The sequence below is a fragment of the Anomaloglossus baeobatrachus genome, chromosome 3 (genome assembly GCF_048569485.1).
Source record: "Anomaloglossus baeobatrachus isolate aAnoBae1 chromosome 3, aAnoBae1.hap1, whole genome shotgun sequence".
Taxonomy (NCBI): domain Eukaryota; kingdom Metazoa; phylum Chordata; class Amphibia; order Anura; family Aromobatidae; genus Anomaloglossus; species Anomaloglossus baeobatrachus.
Window position 1 is genome coordinate 153,044,584 of NC_134355.1, and position 15,274 is coordinate 153,059,857.

The following is a 15,274-nucleotide window of genomic DNA, read 5'->3' on the forward strand; positions in this document are numbered from 1 at the left end:
GGGGAGCGTGGACTTAAGGGTACTTTACACGCTGCAACATCGCTAACGATTTATCGTCGAGATCACGGTGTTTGTGACGCACATCCAGCGTCATTAGCGACATCGCAGCGTGTGACACCTACAAGCGACTTTCAACGATCGCAAAAGTGGTAAAAATCGTTGGTTTTGGAGAGGTCGTTCAAACACCAAATATCTTTGTCTGGTGAGTAGCGATGTTGTTTGTCGTTCCTGCGGCAGCACACATCACTGTGTTTAACACCGCAGGAACGAGGAACCTCACCTTACCTGCATCCCGCCGGCAATGAGGAAGGAAGGAGGTGGGCAGGATGTTCGGCCCTCTCATCTCTGCCCCTCCTCTGCTATTGGGCGGCCGCTTAGTGACGTCGCTATGACGCCGAATGAACAGCCCCCTTAGAAAGCGACGTCAGGTAAGTATGTGTGACGGGTCCTAGCGATGTTGTGCGCCACGGGCAGCGATTTGCCCGTGACGCACAACTGATGGTGGCGGGTACCCACGCTAGCGATATCGGTACCGATATCACAGCGTGTTAAGTACCCTATACACATGAAATGAAGGGCCCCATGTTTGCACGCTCAGGGATGTTCACTGCTCCAGTGACTGATGGTGGAAACCGAGAAGATGATGGATGACCTGTCTTGGGTCATATATTTGGCAGTAGTCTAAAAATTTAATGGATTTTTCAGACACAGAAATTTCTATGACATATCTGCTAAAAATGGGATTTTTCTGCTAGGTTGAAGCAGTTTCTTGTTAAGGTTTATTAAGTGCTCGTCTACATTTCTACTATGTACTGGCATTATAGGTTGGTAAAGGAAAATTATAAATGAAAGAAATTTCCCATTTTTAGCCCTGCCATAGACTCATATAAACAACTACAGAAATATTTGGGGTGAAGGTTTCTTATTCAATTTTAAATTAATTTTTGTAGACAAGTACTTTATAATTTTAAATAATAATTTTCTGTGAACAATAGTTTTGTGTGCGTAATAAGCTTGCAACGCTGGATCTTCTAATGTGTACACAGACTAAATAAAAATATTACTGTCTGTGCGTGGATCTTATTGCTCTGGATGCACAGGAGGTCTGTGTGCATAGCAAAAGCAGGTGCTTCCGAGTTATGAAAATGCAAGTGTTATTAATAAATGAGATTGTATCTTTGTGATGGATTCTGTATAATTGCTTAGGAATTTAACCACTTTGAGCCTTAAAGAGTTATTCCCACAATTGTGTTAATTTTCACAAAGCACAGTAAATGCATACTTATTAGTATTCAGAATATGGCCAATATAACATTTATTTCTTGAACTTCTTGTGCCTTATTTCATTCCTTACAGCCACTCTCTGCATCCAGCTTCCCATACTGTAGCTGAATTTAAGGTCTTATTATTATCTGCTAAAACGAAGTTTCTCAGCAGTTTTATCTTCTCCTTAGTGCTGCACACCTCTCTCCATGTCCTGTGGTTGTAAATGGTCGCTATGTGTCACAGTGGAGAAGGTCCCCTGCGAAATGAACCTGAAAATGTTACTATGAGCCCTGTAGTTCCACAAGTCCACAAGTCTTGGTATTGTATTTAAGGGTCAGGTTCCCTTTAAGAATAGCTAGTGTGCTGGACTGGTCTGGATAATCACATACCCCGCCCATGGATGTGCTTGACATGTGGCTAACAGGCCACATGGTTCTTTAATAGAGTCTGTTGTTTGGCACATGACAGACGGTGTGGAGTCTGTGAGCAGTGTGAAGAGCAGCATTGTAGGAGAAGCAGCCTCTAAAGCTGGTGTCACACATAACGACGACGACAACGACGTCGCTGCAACGTCACCATATTCTGTGACGTTGCAGCGACCTCAACAGCGACGTCGCTATGTGTGACACATAACAACGATCAGACCCCTGCTGCGAAATCGCTGCTCGCTCCTGAATGCTCCAGGTCATTTTTTGAACGCTGCTATCCCGCTGCGCCATGCTGATAAGCTGATAATCCTTTTGTTTGACACCGCAGCAGGGACGCTACGCTACGTCTGAAACCACACAACGACCGTCGACGTCGCTATGATCGCTACTCCGTCGCTGCTTTTTATAACATGTTTGACAGCTTACTAACGATCATCTATGGTCGCTGCTACGTCACAGAATATGGTGACGTTGCAGCGACGTCGTTGTCGTCGTCGTTATGTGTGACCCCAGCTTTAGACTGAGAAAGGTTGCTAATCTCTGAGAGGCAGGAGTCTCTATTTGGAACACAGCTGAGGGATGTCAGTCTGTTTTGAGCGACTGGCAGAAACCAGACTGAGAAAGACTGCCAGGACGCAGTGTGTGTGAGGAAGCTGCCAGGCTTCCATGAAGAAACCTCATGGAGAGGTGTGTGGACTCACTTTAAGTGAATGTGTGGAGAGACTGCTAACTCTCCTGAGAGGAACGGACTTAGAATCTATGCATTAATCCTTACCGGGGTCAGTGTGATCATAGTCCACAGTTAAACGGACTGTAATACTGTATATATTCCTTTAAGCTGAAAGAGGTTTTTGTATTTAAGTTGCAATGTAGTTTATGTGGCTTTAAATAAACCAATGGACTTTTAAATGGAAAAGTGTTGCTGTGTGCCTCAGTTATAGCAGCCAAGTGAGTGTCCCACAATACACTCAGTGAGTGCAACCTCACAGGGACTAGAGATGAGCGAACCCGAAGAGTAAAGTTCGGTGTTCGTACTAAACATGAACTTTGAAAAAATTAGTGCTCGAGTTTGGGTGCTTTGCATATGCAAACACTCGAGCGGGCATTGATGTGCTTGGGTATGCTTAGGTATGCTCAGTCCAGTGTGAGCCGCTTGCAGTGTTTGAATGGCAAATGGGGGGGGGTAAAAACAGTCTTATCAGATGTAGTGACAAAAAAAAATATAATGAAAAAACCCTGCCCTCCCTTCCCTGGAAGTGGAGTGTTTATGGCTAGGTGTATGTGGGTGGAGAGCCAATCTTCCCAATCAGTGAGTTCCAATGGGATTCAGGTCAAGTCTGGGTCCTGAACTGACTTTATCTAAAGTTCGACTGAGCCCGCCAAACTTCAACTTCAACGGGTCCGATTATCTCCACTCGTAACTAGACCCACCTTTTTGAGTTGTCATACAGATAATATCAGTGTAGGATTTATCTTTTACTATTGTGCACTCTTTGCTCACAGTACCCTGCCTCACCGATTTTATTTTCTAACACTTGCATTAATAAAGCTTGCTGTGTGGTTTTACATCATTGTTAGTTGGTTTCCAGCATAGCTCAACTCCCCCTGCACTCCTTTGCAATGGAGGGAGAAATTACTATGCAGAGCAGAACTGAGTTTGTTGCTTGCTGGTGAAAGATCAGTAATGTAAAACTGCAAATGCTGCACTATTATTGCATATGTCAGAAGCTAATCCTTTGCCATACGCATCAATAGAGCAGCAACCGAATTGTCAGATAATTGAACTGTCAGCAGGAGGCAACAAACAGCTCTGCACAGCCTAGTAAATACAACCTCCGTTATGGAAGAGTATAGGAGTGTTGCGGTCTGTGAGTTGTTGACATGTTGCTGAACTATTTAGGGCAATCAAAAGGTTAAAAGATAGAAAACCTCATTTGCACCTTACTGTTCTCACCTCTCCAGCCTCCATGCTCCTCACTATCACCCATCCTCAACAACGCATTTTCTTATAACTACTGTGAGCACTGAATCCTCAGACTTTTTCACACTGGGCCAGGTCTTCCTGCTCTCATGAAGCCAATTTCAGTGCTGAATATGCATGCAAGGTCATAAAGAAATGATGTCATGACCTTATGCACACATGCACAGAGTCATTTCGGGACTCATTAAAGCCGGAAGTTCCAGATTCAGCACTCGCGGTAGTGAGAAGAAGATGCTTAAGCTCAGGAGTAGTTCATGACATGACTGCAATTGGTGAAGGAGGCTCAAAAGGACCTGAAACATCTGGTGATAGTTGTGTTGGTTGTGTTGTGACTCGCCCGCCCCAGGGCCTTAGGTGACTAGGTGTCAGGCCGGACTAGTCCGGGGTAGTCAGCGATGGCGGGGCCCGACTCCGTGACCCTGGCGGAGTCAATTAATGTGGCGATATTGGGGAGAGATGGTAATAAAGTTTATATAAGATTCATGACGCCACCTGTGGATTGCGGCAGTGGAGCCGCAGCTGCTGGACGGGACCTCCGGGGCTGGTGTTGTGGCAGCTGAGGTGTTTCTTGCTCCCTACAAGTGGAGTGGGTATCCCAGGGCAACCGTTTGTAAAGTCTATGGAGGATGTTGATGAGGTGCAGGACAAAGCAGACGACACGAGGCTTGCAGTTTTGAAGTTTTTACTCACTGTTGGTTCCAACACTGCAGCTGACCGGTTACTCATGGTATGCCGAGATTCACCGTTGTGGGCCTACGCCGATCCTGAATAGTTCAAGGGTCAGTACCGGTGCACCCCTCAATGTGTCCTTCCTGGCCGTCTCACTAGCGCCAACCTTCACTAGACTGTCCTGCGCCTCCGCCACCAGCCTGTCCAAAGGGTGGCAGATCTCAGTCTTTTTATTGCCCCCCTTGCAGGTGATGGGTGGCAGGTTGTGACCTTGGGTGCCTGAAGCAACCTCCCGGGCCGTTGGATTGCTAAAGGAAATGTCTTTCTTCTTTAGCCTGGGGTCGGTCCCCGTTATTGCGACCAGATTCCTCCACCCCAGTGTTCTTGGTTGAACAAGTTCACGGAGGCCCCCGCACATCCGTGGCACTATGGAATCCCTTCAATCGGTGTCACCTGGGCCTAGCAAGACCCCAGGATCTTCACCTAAAACCTCCTTTTGGCTACACTCCTCTCTGACTAGATCTTCCTGTCAACTGTCACTGTCTGACAGACTGCCTCACACTGACTAGTTCAAACTTGAACTAACTGGTTTTTCTAACTGACTCACGGACTCCTCCTACACTCCCCCTTGCCAGGCTCCACCACTCCAGGACAGTGAATGGGACTTAAGGCCCCATAACCAGATATACTGGTCGCTACTCACAGCATTAATGGGGTACCTGCCTTAAACCCTGACCCAGTGTGTGTCCTAACATTTGGTGTGTGCAAGTTTTGTCTGTGAACCGGTAGATGACCTCCTTCTTACTCAGGATGGGATACCACACCTCTGGCTGAGGTGCAGTACCTCTGTGGCGACGAAAGCCTCAGGGGCGCCACATGTTGTGTTTCCTAAACTGTATGTGGGCATCTTTTGTATATGAATTCTTTTCCATGTTGCTGGAGGACCAATCCATTGCAGTATGCAGGCTCTGCAGTATAAAAATAAGCCGTGGATGTCCTGGGACAAATTAACTTTGTTAACACACGAATTGGCATCTCCTGATCTTGTGAATTTGTTGGTTCATTTGTTACATTTGTTGCAATGATTGATCATCATACGTAATATCATAGTCGTCATCAATTTCACACTCACTGTCAAGGCCCCGTTACACGCAACGACATCACTAACGAGATGTCGCTGGGGTCACGGAATTCGTGACGCACATCCTGACTTGTTAGCGACGTCGTTGCGTGTGACACTTACGAGCGACCGCTAACGATCCCAAATACTCACAAAATCGTTGATTGTTGACATGTCGTTCATTTTCAAAATATTGTTGCTCGTTTGGGACGCAGGTTGTTCGTCGTTCCAGAGGCAGCACACATCACTATGTGTGACACCCCGGGAACAATGAACAACAGCGTTCCTGCATCCTCCGGCAACGAGGTGGGAGTGACGTTCATGTGGCTGCTCTCTGCCTCTCTGCTTCTATTGGTGGCCTGCTGAGTGATGTCGCTATGACGCCGCACAAACTTCCCCTTAGAAAAGAGGCTGTTCGCCGGCCACAGCGATGTCGTTAGGAAGGTAAGTACGTGTGACGCGTACCTCCGATATTGTTCGCCACGGGAAGCGATTTGCCCATGATGCACAAACGACGGGGGGCGGGTGCAATCGCTAGCGACATTGCTAGCGATGTCGCAGCGTGTAAAGCGACCTTCAGGCTTGTCCATTGCCTGTGCATGTCATAGCTCAATGTCCACCTGCTGCTCCTCCTCCACATTCTATTGAATTTGCGAAAACAGAACATGTAGAAGTTGCTATTCTTACTCTAAAGGCCCAGTTACACGCTACGATATATCCGTCGATATTTCGTCGGGGTCACGGATTCCGTGACGCACATCCGGCATCGTTTGACATATCGTAGCGTGTGACAGCTACGAGCGACTGTTAACGAGCAAAAATACTCACCTTATCACTGCTCCTTGACACGTCGTTCATTTTCAAAATATCGGTCACATTCCTGGATGCAGGTTGTTCGTCGTTCCCGTGGCAGCACACATCATTCCGTGTGACACCTCGGGAATGACGAACACAGCTTACCTGGAAGGAAGGAGGTGGGCGGGATGTTACGTCCCGCTCATCTCCTCCGCTTCTATTGGGCGGCCGCTGTGTGACGTTGCTGTGACGCCAACGTCCCTCCCCCTTCAGGAAGAGGATGTTCGCCGCCCACAGCAAGGTCGTTCGGGAGGTAAGTACGTGTGACAGGGGCTACCGACTTTGTGCGACACGGGCAACAAATTACCCGTGATGCAGAAACGATAGGGGCGGGTGCGATCGCACATGCGATCGCATGATAAATTGACGCGTGTAATGGGGCCTTTACCCATGTTGCATTCTTGTGAATGCTTTATTCAGTATTAATTTAAAAATAATGTCAGAATTGATACTACAGTTGTGCCTAATGACAAATTTAGTAGGCTCCTCAAAGGACCTCAATAAGCATATTTGCATCCCTTATCTGCTGCCAATGGCATGAAATAATCAGTCACCACTTTAGATTGCTTGTAAAGATGCCCCAACATATGCAGGATTAAAGTCTATTGCATTGCAAAATCGCAAATCAGTGCTCAGGGAGACTGTTCTGTTTCTGGAGAGCTTGCTTCACCATGCAAAAATTGTTGAAATGCCAAGATACCACTTGGCCATATATATCATCTTCTTCAAGCGGGTATATTTATTTTTTATATTTTAAATTATGACATTTAGGACATGTGCCATGTAGAGAACATGTGTTACTTTGCCTAAACATAGTGCAGTTGAAGCGATGGTCGAGGGACCACTGTGGTGCAGAGTACAGTTATGGTACACAAGATGAGATTGCAGAAACAAGAGTTCAGCTTTATTTACAAGCAGGGGATAAGCAGTTATGCAAGCAAACAGGGGTATGCAAAGCGGCAACAGCAAAAGTTTAACAAGCTTCGAATTCTAGCTGGATCATACCAATAGTACATGGCCCTTACTACTACAAACACTGGTAAGCATCATACAAGACAGGCAAAGTATGTTAGCAACTGGACTGCACTACGACCTAGCTGACCTCCGCTCTTGGGGCTGCGTGGACGCCACGCTCTGGCTACTGAGGTCTACGCTATGCTCTACTAAACATGCACATTTATAGAGACTCACAGTATCGCTGAGGGGGGATCAATCCACTCCCTGGGGTTTGATCCAGTGATGTTCATCGGTGTGCACTTCTTCCAGCAGGGCAGGGGGAGCTTTTCTTCTAACACGGACCCGGAATGTCTGGACTCCTCCAGACGATGTGTTCTCCTCGGTTTGGATTCGTCGGCCTTGGGATCGTCTTCTCCTCAGGTCGGTACTTGCCCAACAGTGACCAGGGGACTCTCATGGTCTAGTTCGTGGTAAGTCTCTCACATCCGGCACCGTACCTCTTCCGACCCTGTGGTTGTCAGGCTACACACAGGCAGCATCTCTTCCTCTCTCTGCACACACAGGTCCAACTTGTCCTGTCACCGCCCTAAGCTCTTCTGTCTCTCCTTCTCTCTTCCCCGCACTTTTTGGCCAGGTTAGTCCAAAAGCTCTCAGTTCAGAGGGGTGACGCCTACTAAACTGACTTGTCCATAATACACAGGAAACAGGGGAGCACTGTCTCCTAAAGATGACATGCTTTCTACCATTAATAGGTGCGATACCCCTACACAGTCAAAATGTCATTGTCGAAAAACTAGAACTGGAACAGGCAAGATTCAAATTCTCCTTTTCATGCCTTTTCTTGATTGCAGAGAAGTTATGCTCTGCAAATTTATAGTCACTTATTATGATTTAGGTCTCTACAGATGTCGTATGATGACGATGTCACAAAGTGCGCCATTACTTTTGTCGCACATGCACAGAACCATTCCTGGCTGAAATCCCAGCTCAGCAAGAAAGGCCTTGGGATTCCATCATGAGTGCTGGGGCATCAGTAGATTCGGCAAGGTGGCAATGAGTAATAAAGGGGTGGAAGTGATGACTGGTAAGGTAAGGGATTCTTTTATTTTTTCATCATTTGCTGGCTTTGTGTTCCATAGAAAATGGCTGCCAACAGCTGCCACTTTGCTGTGTCCAGGGCCGCGACTAGGAATTTCAGGGCCCCATACTGGCAAAATTATGGGCCCCCCCAAGACTCCACCCAGGCTCCACCCTGGCTCCGCCTCCACCTCGCAAACCTTCCACAGTCCGCCACCACTCTTGGAAAAACACACACACATATATATATATATATATATATATATATATTACACACACACACACACACACACACACACACACACACACACACACACAGTCATGGCCAAAAGTCTTAGCACCCTTGAAGTTGTTCTAGAAAATGAAGTATTTCCCTCAGAAAAGTAATAATACACCCTCTACATTGCCTGCCCCTCTCCATAATGCACCTTCTACATCGCCCCTCTCCATAACACCATAACACATCACCTACACCGCCTCTTTCCATAATACACGCTCTACACCTCCCTGCTCAATGATACACATTCTACACCGCCTCTCTCCATAATACACCCTCTACGCCGCGCCGCTCCATAACACCCTCTACATCGCCTCGCTCCATAAAACCTTCTACACTGCCCCGCTCCATAACACCCTGGACACCGCCCCGCTCCATAAAACCTTCTACACTGCCCCGCCCCATAACGCCCCTCCACCACCCCCGGCTATCGTCCCGCTCCTGTCTTCGGATCACAGAGCGATTACAGTATCTGTTTCCTTAGGATATATCACCAATGTCTGATTGGTCAGGTTCTGGCACCCCAGCCAATTGCCTGTTCTAAGTGCCGTGCCAGTGGTGGCCAGAAGTACTCAGTTCCGGATCTGCTCCATCTTCTGATAGTGGCAGCAGCCTACTATTAAAATCAATGAGGTGGATGTGCAGTACCTGGCCGCGGACACTATCAGAGGATGGAGCAGATCCAGAAATAAGCATTTCTGGCCACCTGCACCAAGAGCAGCTGATCAGTTACTATTGCACTCTCATAAGAAGCAATGCCCAAGTGGGACCAAGGCCTAATGATGACACACAGTCAGTATCACAAATAAATATTTACATTCAGGTACCTTATAGATGACGTTGTCTCTAGTCATTTCTTTCTATTCTTCATCTTGTCCTGACGCCATGATGACTTTTCATATTCACATCTCGTCTCTGTAGATGTCCATCTTCTCCGGTCCTCTGCAGCACATCCCGACACGATGCCCCTAAAAATAGCAGAATGATTATAATACACCTATTTAAAAATATCTGCCCTACACTGTGCCCCAGAATAAATAATGGCCCCTCTTATTGTGTTTTCTGCACAAAATATGACCCCACACTGTTCCTCTTATGGTACATTCCCTCCACACTGCCTCTCTTTCTATACTGAGCCTACTCTTCACACTGTCCTTTACACTGTGTCCCCTTATACTGCCCAGTCTTTATACTGTGCCCTCATCACACTCCCCCTCCTTGCTATGACCTCACACTGTCCTCCCATTCTGCCCCTTCTCCATACCACACCCCTCCACTACCCAGTCTCTATTCTGTGCCCCCTCACATTCTTCTCATCCCTTTGTGTCTCCGCACTACCTCCTGTGTGTCCGTATACTTTTCCCCCTCACTCCCCATCCTGCCCACTTGCTCCTCATACTATGTCACTCTTTATTCTGTGTCCTCAAAATTTATTTCCAGTTCGCTCCACATCCTCTCTCCCCATACATCACGCCTCATCCTCTCTCTCCCCACGCATCACCCCTTATCCTCTCTCCCCCCACTCATCACTCCTCATCCTCTCTCCCCCCACACATCACCCTTCATCCTCTGTCCCCCCACGCATCACCCCATATCCTCTGTCTCCCCACGCATCATCCCTCATCCTCTGTCCCCCCATGTATCACCCCTCATCCTCTCCCCCCACGCACCACCCCTCATCTTCTCTCCCCTCATGCACCACCCCTTACGCTCTCTACCCATGCATCACTCCTCATCCTCTCTCTCCACATGCATGTCCCCTTATCCTCTCTCTCCCCATACTGTGTCCAAAGAAATTTCTCCCTCCCCATCCTCTCTTCCGACCATACTCTGTCCTCAGATAGTATGGTGGAGAGAGGGTGGGGGAGGGACCTGTTTCCATAGATACCCCCTTCTCACCCCATGCTGTTTCTCTTCCGTGTCTTCAGCTCCACTGGAGCACTTTTCAGCGTCCTCTACCACCTCCGCGCTGTGGCCCTGACTTCCGGGTCAGCAGTGTGATCAGCTGACCTGGTCACATGACAGCCGTCGCTCTGACCCGGAAATCAGCGCCAGCGTTAATCAATTGTCCTCGCGTCTGACTGACAGACACAAGGACAATTGAGTAGTGGGAGCCGCGCGCTGCAGATTCTTTGAGTGCGGCTGTCAGCGCGACAGCCATGCTCAGAGAATATAACTGGCTCCCACTACAGGGAGGCAACCGCAGCCCCCGGGGAGACTTTACACTGCCGCATTAGGCAGCACGACAGCGCCCCCCTCACAGTTGCGCCCGGGGTAGATGCAACACCAGCACCCACCCCACCCCCCTAGATACCGGGTATGCAGTGGCATACCCGTATCTCCAGCACACGTGGCTAATTTGCATGCAATGCAAATTAGCCACGTGTATAGTGGCAAAAGAACACTGCTGGTTCCTCTGCTGTGTCTGTGACTAGGGGGGGGGGGTCCCGGTGAAGAGGGTGGAGGGCCCGGCTGGCCCGGGGCTTAATAAAGCTATGTAATTGTCCCTGGCTCAGCCAGGCCCCCTCTCTTCACCGGGGTCCCTACACCAGTCTCACTAGTAATGCCCTGATGGCGGCCCTGGCTGTATCCATAGGAAGCCCACAATATACTTTACATAGCTATCATTTGAATCATGACTTCTTCATTCAGCCATACCCACACAGGTATGCTTAGTTGACCAAACGTTCCTGAGTTGCTGGGAAGCGATGGACTGAAGGCTTTCTGCTCTGCAGAGGAAGTCACGGTATCAGACAGACTTAACGGGTAAACCAAGAAGAAAGTTTATATATCAGGGTAACAAACGTAAGCTGCAGAGCAGCGGTGGGATATGGGATACAAAAGAACAAACAGTAAAAGAGACAGCTCCGGACGGCCCAGATCACCACAACTAGTACAGTAAGCAATACAAGTTCAAATAGCAATACAACGATATGCACATATACAACATTAACCAATCCTACTCTATCCACTAATCTGGCTGGTCTCCTGTAAAGGGACTGTGTGGATACCGTACTGTCACTATGGTGGCCTATACTGGTTCTCTCACCGCTGTGCCTAGGCACTCACTCACGGCTCCATCCGCAGGACCAGTTCGCTCTGGGGCTTGTCGGTATGGTGGTTCGCACTTCACTCCAGGAGGGTGATGCAGAACTTCTTTTCCCCAATTTTGCTGGACAGCTGGGCTCCTCAGGCAAGGAACTCTGGCAGGCCAGATGCTGACTCACCTATATCTCCATCCTTTTGCATGTCCTGGAATCCATACTGTCCCACTTCCTGCTTCTCTCTTCACTTCTCTCCGATCAGACCAAATCAGCTCCAGCAGCAGGGGGAGATATGGGCCATACCATTATGCTCTGCTAGTGAGCCAGTCTCTTAAAGCCACAGTACAACACAATCTGAAAGTCACAGTGAAGCTACATCCTTACTAGGGGTTGCACTCCCCTAAAGTTGTATCCATATCAAGCCCCTATATACTTTAAATAGCTGTAATTTGAATGATGACTCCTTGCTTCAGCCATACCCACTCAAGTATGCTTAGCTGACCAAACATTCCTGCGTTCTCTATGAGACACCTGCTGAATCTTTCTATTCTCTCAACATTATCTATTGGGGACAGTCCGGATGCCTTCGTACGCATCAGAACGCAGAACCCATAGAGATCAGCAAGGTTGGCCACTGTTAATCTAATGCGTATGGAGGCCTAAATGTGAATCAGTCTTGACACATTTTCTTTTATTGAGATTTCATGTATTTTACAGTAAATGTATTTTCCTATTAGCAGGTGGAGGTATGCATCTTTTTTTCTAGACGTGTTGCTCCACTTCTAAAGTGATTACAGATTGGGCACTGACAGTATGACATAGAGCTTCTTCAGTCTGGCAGACAGATGTGTGCTTTTATATTGAATTCGATTTATCCCAGTGATTCTTCAGCCAAATCTCTCAAGAGAGTTAATTGGAAAATTGCTCAGAAGCAGGTCCCATATTCTGCTACAAAGAAAAATAAATCAGAAGTGTTATGTCAGCAAAAAGCGCAGAACCATATGATAACAATTTGTCTTCCATATGAAAAAGCATGGAGTGTAACAGCGTGTATAATATACTAGATTTTTTGCCTTTTCCGGATTCAATCCTTGTCCTAACTAAAAAAAAAAATTCCTTGTATATACAACTCCGGGACAATTTTCCTTTATTTCTTAATACTATGTATTTACAGATTCAGCTCTAAAAGTAGTATAGATACGATATACTGTGGACGCACTTATCAACACAGTCAATGTGCGCTATGTTATGTGGACACGAGCTATTTATTCAGCTGGGGTCCGGGGATCTCTGCTTAGTTTGAAAATATCAGAGAATATATATTACAAAAAGAAAACCTTTAGATCTCAATCAAACATCCTATGTCACTTACCTGTACTTTTACTATTTACTTACTGCAGGGTTTTTTGCTCATCGTTCTTTATTAGGGATGAGCGAATGTATTCGCCACTATTCGGTATCCGACGGATAATGGGGTATTCAAGGTATTCGCTATCCAACGGCTAATATGGTATTCGCTCCGATACTTTCATTTTCATTTCTGGACTTCCTAGCGCCTTTTTCCAGCCAATGAACACATCTGACGTTGCTTGCCCTCACAGTAACGCTGCAGCCATCTTTGTTGTGGTGTTACTGTGATTGGCTTTGCCGCACAGCGTCATAGGGGCTATATAAGGCTGCCACCATTTTGTGCACGCATTCATTCCTGAGCTGCTGGTGTAGCTAGACTGTACTGTGTGCGGTACAGTGTTTTTCCAGCCAACAAATACTAGTCCTTCTAAGGGCTGAAGATATTTAGCATTAGCTGTTAGTGACTGTGTAAATCATAGAAACAGGGACAGTGCATAGGGTATAGGGACAGTGCAGTTCGTTCTATGAGATAGTGTTCCTGCTGCACAATCCAAAATGGTCCTTATAAAGGCTGAATACAGTGTCCACTGGGTGCTAGCAGCTGTATAAGTCATATAACAAGGTATAGAGACAGTGTTCTGCATTGCTTAGTCTGGTGACAGCCGTTCCTGTTTTAAACCTGCAAAAAAAAAATAAAAATCCTCTTATTAGTGCTGCATATTAGAGTTGAGCGCGGTTCGTGGTTCGTGGTTCTCCAGTTCGCGGCTCGAGTGATTTTGGGGCATGTTCTAGATCGAACTAGAACTCGAGCTTTTTGCAAAAGCTCGGTAGTTCTAGAAACGTTCGAGAACGGTTCTAGCAGCCAAAAAACAGCTAAATCATAGCTTGGTTTCTGCTGTAATAGTGTAAGTCACTCTGTGAATCAAACTATTATCACATTTCAGTGTATAGTGTGCGTGAACAGCGCCTTCAGATCACTGCTGTTTCTATAATGGCGATCGCCATTTTTTTTTTTTTTTTTTCTTGTCTTCCTTCCCTAAGTGCGCGCGTCTTGTGGGGCGGGCCAGCATGTCAGCCAATCCCAGACACACACACAGCTAAGTGGACTTTGAGCCAGAGAAGCAACGGCATGTGTGATAGGATCTGCATGTCACATGTCCCTGCATTATAAAACCGGACATTTTCTTCACGGACGCCATTATCTGCCTTCTGCGTCTTTGGTGTCAGACATCACTGTCGCAGCTCCGTCTTCCTGAGTCCTATAGCCGATACAGCTGTATGCGCTGCATACACAGCGTTAGACAGCTTAGGGAGAGCACTTTATAGCAGTCCTTTTAAGGGCTCCAACCGGCAGGGTCAGAGAGCCATAGGTGACAGGTCCTGCAAACAGCAACAGCGTCTGTGTAGCCCAGGTCAGGGATTTCCTACCTGCATTTCACCATTAGGAGGGAATAGAAAGGCAGGCTTCCATTCCTCTACCCAGAGCACCACAATCCTGCCACTGTACCCTCTTGTCCTCTGCACACTCCAACTGATAACTAAGCCATTATACTAGCAAACACTCAGTGTACCTAGTGGCATCCTATACGTGGCTATTGGACTTTGCTATAGTCCCACTAGTGCAAAGATATTAGCAGAGCACATCTGCCTGCATTGCACACTCCAACTTTTTTAAACTAAGCAATTTTACTAGCAAACACTCAGTGTACCTAGTGGCATCCTATACGTGGCTATTGGACTTTGCTATAGTCCCACTAGTGCAAAGACATTAGCAGAGCACATCTGCCTGCATTGCACACTACAACTCATTCTAACCAAGCCATTATACTAGCAAACACTCAGTGTACCTAGTGGCATCCTATACGTGGCTATTGGACTTTGCTATAGTCCCACTAGTGCAAAGACATTTGCAGAGCGCGTCTGCCTGCATTGCACACTCCAACTCATTAAAACCAAGCCATTATACTAGCAAACACTCAGTGTACCTAGTGGCATCCTATACGTGGCTATTGGACTTTGCTATAGTCCCACTAGTGCAAAGACATTTGCATAGCGCGTCTGCCTGCATTGCACACTCAAACTCATTTTAACTAAGCCATTATACTAGCAAACACTCAGTGTACCTAGTGGCATCCTATACGTGGCTCTATTGGACTTTGCTATAGTCCCACTAGTGCAAAGATATTAGCAGAGCACATCTGCCTGCATTGCACACTCCAACTTTTTTAAACTAAGCAATTTTACTAGCAA